Source organism: Pinus tabuliformis, chromosome 8, assembly GCF_031772625.1.
Source record: "Pinus tabuliformis cultivar Carrire ecotype Pingquan chromosome 8, CPIR1, whole genome shotgun sequence".
Classification (NCBI taxonomy): domain Eukaryota; kingdom Viridiplantae; phylum Streptophyta; class Pinopsida; order Pinales; family Pinaceae; genus Pinus; species Pinus tabuliformis.
This window is the reverse complement of record NC_142294.1, coordinates 1,867,464,859-1,867,473,026: the sequence shown is the minus strand read 5'-3', so window position 1 is coordinate 1,867,473,026 and position 8,168 is coordinate 1,867,464,859. Positions and strand designations below refer to the sequence as shown.

The window sequence follows — 8,168 nt, the reverse complement described above, 5'->3', positions numbered from 1 at the left end:
CATCTCCTTAGGGCCTCCCAACTCAACCATCTTCATCTTTTGGGGCTAACCTCTATCTCGGGGGAAACTTGTTAGTTGATAGCCTTCCTCAGGCCTAGGGCATCCATTATGGCCCATCACTATATGCGACCCGACCACTACCTCATGGAAACTACTATCCATCACAATCATGAGCCCCACTAGAAACCAGTTGATGGGAGAGCTTCCTAGTCCTTCTAGTCATTCTACTTTTCCTTGGCCTCATTCGGTTGCACCTAATCCATTACCTTTCTTGGCTACATTAGACATCCCAGACCTATACAAGTTTACAAATGATCCCATCAACCATGACTTTCTTTGGCCTCTAACCTCTCCCACAAGCAAAGGGGCATACCACAAATTTTGATCTTTCGTAGAACAGGACAGCCTAGGTTCCAGACAAAAGGAGAAAGGTGAATGACAAGGCACTAAAGGAAAGCCCGTGGTTCCAGGCACTGCCAAAGGAATACCGAGAGTCATTCCTCAGTTCACTAATCCCTACCATAGAAAGTCCACAACATCCCCCACTGCAGGCAACCGAACTTCCTAAATCACCCGAGACGTCGGTGACCAAAAAGGACCCTTGGATACTAGGACTAGTGAGGTGGTCGCCGTGAAATCCACGCTTTAGCAAGCTCACAATGAAAGAAAAGGGAAGAACTGTTACCATTGAAAGTGACGAGGAGGACGAGGGATCCCCGGCATATGTCGAAGAAGTAAACCGTGATGAGGAAACTAAAGAAATATAAGTTGGAGAAAGGGCAGCGAGGGTATGTTATTAATAGTATCTCAAATAGAGCAGTCTACGTCGCTACCCAGTTGCTGGTCCAGGAAAAAGATGTGGAAATGCTGCGGCACCGCGGTTCCCGTGGTCATCATTGCGCTCGCCGAGGAATGCGTAGGTGGGGAACGATTCAATTGGGCGTAGTTCCTTTGTGAAGAATTCCTGACCAACTGTAGAGAGGTCCAAGAGGAGGGAAAGACCTTCCACTATGCATGGCTGGTTACCAATGACCCACCTGAAGAGAATCAGCTTCCCTCCCTGGACCAGGATTGGCCATAAGCCGCTAGATTTGCATCGCTTCGGGCGACCAGGGATGCCGAAAGAGTTATGGGCATCAAGAGTTTTTGGATACTGATGGAGACCGATGTTTGACACTGGGTCACCCAGCTACCTCAGTTGTCCACCGAGATCTATGATAGTGTGAAACATATACCTGAGTTTAAAGCAGACATGCACTTTGTCTACATTCGGGAGGGCAAGGACCCTAACCAAACATGGACTACACTTCCTTTCATTGCCATTGACAAAGCTATCGATCCAATATTAGATACTTGGCCACCAGAATGGTGCGGGCTGGATGTGGTGGGGCGCGATGAGGCCGCCATCAGGACAAGAAAGGCTACAGCAAAGCGCGCTGCATAGTAGAAGTGGAATGAATAGCATGCTGCCGAAGTTCGCGCAGCCCGAGAAGTAGCACAAACTTGGAAGGCCAAAGCACCCTCTGGAAAGAATGCGACAGACGAAACTCGTCGAAAGTTGCCCACATAGTCAACCATGGAGAAGAGGACTGAGGGTACACCATCAACCGCCATGGGTGCGCCCTTAAAATGGCCGTTGCCGATACAATGAACAAAGCCGCAGAGGAAGGCCAAGGCGCCTAAATGGGATGGAGAATTAACCACCTCGACGAAGGGCGACCTTGGTGACATCAGGGACACCATTCGCAGAGCCACCCAAGATGCCATCGGCGATGCCATGTCAGAGCAACAACTTGTGTTGGGGGAACTTTGTGCACAACCGCAAGAACTTGGGACATGGGCAACACAGACAGGAGCCAGCGCTACTCATGGGGTTACAGGTATGTCAGCCATTGAGTAGCTGCTGAAGGCCCAACTGGCCCATACTATCGTGATTCCAGAAGGAGCATTGGTAACAAAAAATGAGGACAAAGCTGTGGTCGGATGGCTTACGGGGCTGGTACTCAATTTAGCTGCCCTCCCACGTGAACACTTGTACCAGCTCGAAGACGGTGACATGATGGAGCTCCACGCCAAGGGAGAGGCGCGTGGAATAGGTACTCAGCGAACAACGAATTAATATCGAACAGTTGAGCCTCCAATGGGATGAGGCCGTCACACAGAGTCAACAAGTGGAGCAATTGGTAGGGGAAGCCTGTTTGTGTGTCCTTGAATTGGAGATTGTGGCCGATTTACCTATTGACATACAAATCCACAAGTTGGCTAGTGGGTTCAGTGTAGCAAAAGAGGAGGTCGTGAAGATTAAGTTGGAACTCAGTATGCAGATTGCAGAGCTGAAGCTGCAAGCACATCCTTTGTAGCCGCCAGAGGTCACCGAGTGGCGCAAAATCCTCATCAGTTATGTTCGAGAAGGAATCACACATTCTGTGAAGGAATGCACTTACTTGTTGACTCAGTCGCTCACTTCACTCCAGGAAGTTCCTACCCTACAGTGACTTGGAAACCGCGGTAAGAGAGCTCCTGCAAGCCTATGCTAATATCAGAGGGACCACGGAGATGGTTATGGTTGTGCAGTGCTTGGCCAAGATGAAGGAGGCCCAAGCTATGAAAATCCCAATTGATGCTGCCCGCCAGAAAGGAGCAGTGATTAAAGAGTGCCTCCAGCCATGGATTAATGAGGCACTTGTGGTTTCCACCACCATTGAGCGCAAGGTGGCACACATGCAGGAGGAATATGCACCTATAGAAGAAGCCACGGTAGAGGGCGATGTATCAGAGACACGCATTGAACGAGTACAAGAGACGGAAGATGGGTTTGTTGCAAGTACCAACGAAACACAGAAATTGCTGACCGACCTCCGTGAGAAGATTGTCACACCAGGGGAGTGACTCGGGATGAGTCACAATGATTGTGCTGGGGGACTGTTGGCTAGCAGAGGGCCCGCGTAACAGTTTTGGGGCTTAAAGCCTGCAATTTTTGGAAAGGTATGGTAAGGACTACGCAAAATGCGTGGAGCGTGAATTGTAAATGACTCAAGTCACAGGGTTGTCCACCCAAAAATAATGTAAAATAATAGGGAGTAATGGCCTGCGGAATGTATAAATAGAGCGAGGCTTTATGGATAGAAGTCGGTCTTTGGTATGTACTTTTGGACTCTCGAATGTAATGGATTGTTGAGGAACGATGTCTTGAAGCGTTTGTAAGTCCGAGTCAAGAGGGGTGGTAGATAGATAGAGCCTCTGCAGTTGTGTGTGTAGAGGCCTAGTAGAGTTTATAGTTGTGTGCGTGGACCCCTGCAACTAAATGCGCAGGGTGGATCTGGGTTTATTGGCGAAGAAAGTAAATAAAGATAAGTTGATTCTAAAATTCTGTATTAAATTTGAATTATTGCAGATCTAGCTAATTTGTGGGCCGTATAACTGTTTGATCTAAGCGCAAATACCTATGTTATGAGTTTATGTGAATCTATACTTTTTCTGGGTGCGCGAACCAGTTATTTATGTTAAATGTTTACTTAAATACCATAAAATGAAGATCTAATCTACAAAGAACGCATTAATAAGTATTAAGGCTTTTCCTGGGTCTGGATCTACGTGGAGCAGAGTGGTGCGAAGCCACGAAAAGGTGCACGAACCATCCACACCACATCAAGACATCCCAAGGGTGCGGGAACTTGGTTCCAGCGCCCTCCCCTGCTACCTTGGGTGAGACTTCAGTCCGCACTCCACAAGCTATTGCCGAGAGGGCCGATAGTTGTGGGACTTGTTTGCCTAAATAGCTCTTCCGAACCCGGGTCAGGCCCATATAAGCCAACATTTATCTAGGTGTAAGAAACCTCTCAAAGCCCCTTCCTATCTACATTGCATTAATAAAATAATCTAGAAGAAATACAATGCTTTCTCAAGCCTGAACAACCTCCGAAATAGTATAGTCCATCTCACTTCCTGACCGACTGACTCTGGCCAAATCTAAGCTAATTTTCCTACCGAGCAAGATCCAATTTCCTTGCTTTGTTCCTTCGGGAATTAGGCGCCTATTAACATTGGAATTGTACAATTCCTTTAGGCCGTTATCTAAATTCATGCACCACATGTATACTTCAGAATATTCTACAGTTGATAGTACATTGCTCTTGAACTCCAATCTCAACTTGGTAACTCATATGACTTGCATGCATGAATCAATATAGGCCGATTGATCATTTAGTAGATTTATCACTGAGTTTTGACTCACTAGACACCCCAATACTAGACCCTCCAAGAGTTCTTTATCAATTAGAACTAGTTTAACTCACAATAACTCAAATTAATTGAAATAGATTGCTAGAAATTAGCAACCAATCATACTGAGCTGAAATCAAGTTCCTCCAACTTGAACTAACAAGCTTAAGTGAGCAACAATTTCCATGTCACTTCAGTTAACTATGTCCAAGTATTTTACTGAAATTGAAATCCAAATTTTAATCTAGTTTAACTAAGTCAAAATTAGATTTTATTGTTGCATTTTCGCGACATAACGATTCTTGAATTACTAGTTTCACGAGATCACTTGGCTAACTGTGATTACGAGTGTTCAATTTATTAACATACTCTTAATTTGATGACTCATTTCCTTACTTAACACTAGAGACTGTTTCACATACGAAGAGGGTGAATTATATACTGTGTGCTAAATGTAGACATTGTTAGATACGTGGATATCTACATCTAAAAGCCGTGCAATTAGTCTATGGATATGTTCACCTGCATATTTTTTTGACCTATTATTGAGTAAACATTGTCTATAGTATTTTGGTTAAATATGGCCCTCAGTGCCATTTAAAATGAAAATCCTTAGAAAGCTCTTGATGAGCTAAACATGATGATTCATTTTTTGATGAGCTCGGGAAAGGGGGCTTTTGTAACCCCCTCTTCATAATAGAACTTGGGGATTAGTTAATTTTAAAAGTAATAGCTCCCATATCTCATAGAATTGAAGATATAGCTAAAAGATATGTTGGATAAAAAAATCAAAATGTTACTACCTGAATATTCTCCGAAACATAGACAAATAGTTCATTAAATTGATTAAATATAAAAGAAATTTAATAACTAAAGAAATTATTCATTTTTATTTTATATAAAAGAAATTAATTTTTATTTATTTTAAATAGTTATCGTTTGATACTCTTAGTTTTGTTTAAGAATATATTGGGCAAGTATATATAAGGAAGATTTCAACAGACTATGTTATTAGAAATCAGGATAAAGAAGCTGGTTGTAATACATAAAAACATGTACCAAATGATCTGATAACAACTGTGTTAAGATTGGCCTTTTAAATATGCAAAAAGAAAATATACCACATCAAAAATGGAGCAAGTAAAGTAAGAAATAATTAAAACTAATAATGACTTCTTATACAAATTTTGGAAAAAATAAAAAATTACATGTCATGTCTAGGGGATATATTTCAATACGGTGGAATTCTCTTCGTCACGTTCCAAAAATTCCCTGGTTATCAATCCGTCAATTCTTTTCTTTATGGATTTAATTTCTGGCTTGAATATCTCCTGAAGTTGCTCAACACATTCGCTTATCAGTTGTTGCTGAGATAAGACTTTTCTGGCTTTCATGATGCCTACAATGACACGGTCTATAACGTCGCCCCTTTCTTGGTTGACAACTTCAGTAACTTTTTCCTTCTCCACATTCACCGGTTGTGGAAGTGGAATCTTAATCTTTGTCAATTTGTGTGTAAAGTTGGGATTGAATTCAAAATGATCCCCTGACGATATGGATTTGTTCACTGGATTCTTCAGAAGAATATTATACTTTCCGCATGCAAGGGAATGCAAGAGTGTGGTAACGTCTTCCTCTTCCAAATTTAATTGAGATTGGATTTCTTGATAACTCAACCATCCAGCATCATTGAATAGCAATAACACAACTGCCTGACATGTTGAACCTGTTATTTCTATTGTCTTAATATCAAATCTGGAAATGATGTCGCATGTCCCCAAAGAATATATCCATGTAAGTTGGCGGTGCTTATGGATTCCATGATAAAAGTCGTTGAACACCTCAACGCATCTGGCCATTTCGGAAGGTATATTAAGTTTAGAATGCTTGTATGTCGGCCAGACTAAGCTATTCAACACTTTAACACCCAAAGTTACTGTAAGCTTGGTGCTTGAGTTTGCGGTAAAACTAGCTTGAATTTGCTTTGAAGCAGCGAAATCATTTAGCATGCCCTGCATCTTTAATGTCAACTGAGTACCACACTCCTTCTTCAACTCGGACAGTATGTTCTGTTCATGATCAATATCCATGCTCTTGTCGAACAATAATCTCTTGGCCAGTTTCTTGTTGCAAGATTCTGCAAATAAATCTTTGTCCGTAACGTAATGAACAAGTTCTCCGATTTTTTGGGAAATGCTCTCAATATGATGGTCCATCAGTTTAGGTTTCCTCAGTGCACTATCACAAAATTCTGCCAACAACTCTGCACAAGTGCTTCCTCCCACTCTTTTATCAAATATTACGAAAAATGCTTCCCTGAAAGCCACAAGAATAGCCTGGTGATTTTGAAATTCATGCCCTACATAACCCATATACTTGCCATGGATTTCTATAAGCTTGGGCACAAATTCATGCTTGTCATTCCCAGCATCCTCTGCCCATTTAATCAATGCTGTTGCTTCGGTAGTTACATGTTCTTTTAAAATAACTGCCACTGGTTCCAGAGCCTGGGGCCTCTTACCAAACAACCTATACATCCTGGAGAGGTCGTCTTTCTTGTCATCCCTAAGCAACACAGGGCAACAGGAATACTGCTTTTCCAAAAGTTGAGCTTCATACCGGGAGAGGAGTTCATTTTCTACTGTCTCCATTAAGTTGTGCTCGCTGCTGGAGTGCAAAGAAGGGGCAACTTTCTGCTTCTCATGTTTCAGACACTCTTCAACTTTTAGCATATACTGGGGCAAGGATTCCTGTACAATCCATAAAGCGGCCTTTCGAGCATAGTAAGTTGCAGTATCTTCAAACATGGGCTTTTCAAAATGATTCTTGTACGAGTCCATACCATTACCATTACCAATTTCCAAGAAAATGTTTTCAACTTGTTTCACCAAAGCCCTGTCAATCTTCTCTCCCTCGCGCTCTCGCTTTATCAAACCCAATACACCATTCTTCACAACCATCCGTACGTGATCACCGAAGAAGAGCAACGCAACTTCTCTGAGACTGGGCAGCACAACACCCAGGAAGCAGCGATCCAGATGAGAGAACATGTGTGACATGTAGTGGACAATGATCTTGTAATTTTCCCAAAGTTTCTCAAATTCCCTACAAATGAACTCACCGTCGCCACCCTGTTGTTTACTCAATGATGGTAAAACCACCAAAGATATGTATAATTCAAACGACTTCCTGTACATTTCATACAGTCGCTGATGGTGGTCATGAACGTGTTTTTGCAAACACAGTTCGCAAATAGTCATATATACCTTCATAAACTCCTCGGAAGAGAAACATAATTCGTCCTTCATAAAGTCTCCTACTCTTTTTCTCAAGTTTCCCACACCTCTGGAGATCAAAGCCTGTCCTTCCTCCCACTCTATCTTCTGCGCCCGCGCCCGCGCCCGCAGCTTCAATACTATCTGTTCATTCTTGCCCGCTAATAATAAAGCTTTATTATGCTTCCACGACTCTCCGCAGGAAGTTTTATCCTTCCGCGGGACCTGCTCTTCTTCGTTCTTGAGGAAGTTTTCAGACTCTATCTTCTTCTGCGTTACGTTCTCTTCTTCATTCTTCTTAGACTTACGGTTACGGTTGCGCGCCATCAAAGACTTCCGCTCTGTGCCTTCAAACGATAAGATTATTATTATTTCAATACGGGATCACCTGTTGCGAGTGCTCTTCCAGATCACGGCCACTCGGGACAAAGCGCCCAACACCTCGGACAAATCGCGTACTGCCAATGTTGAGGGGGGTGATCACAAACTCAAGTGGCTGACGATTGAATGTATTGTCACAAATTCAATGTTGAATTGAATTGAATTTGTAGGACACGGAGTCAACATAATACCTTTTGGCCGACGGCTACGCAGATTGGCTTAATCGTTTGCCCTTTCTTTTGTTTTGATTTGTGATGACATACACTATTCAACCGTTTGAAAAAAAGGTGA

At 42.7% G+C, this 8,168-nt stretch overlaps 1 pseudogene; it reads right to left on the bottom strand.

The window, feature by feature from the left end:
- Window positions 1-5,438: 5,438 nt before the first annotated feature.
- LOC149243780 (cullin-1 pseudogene) lies at window positions 5,439-7,823 on the bottom strand (annotated as a pseudogene).
- Window positions 7,824-8,168: the final 345 nt, after the last annotated feature.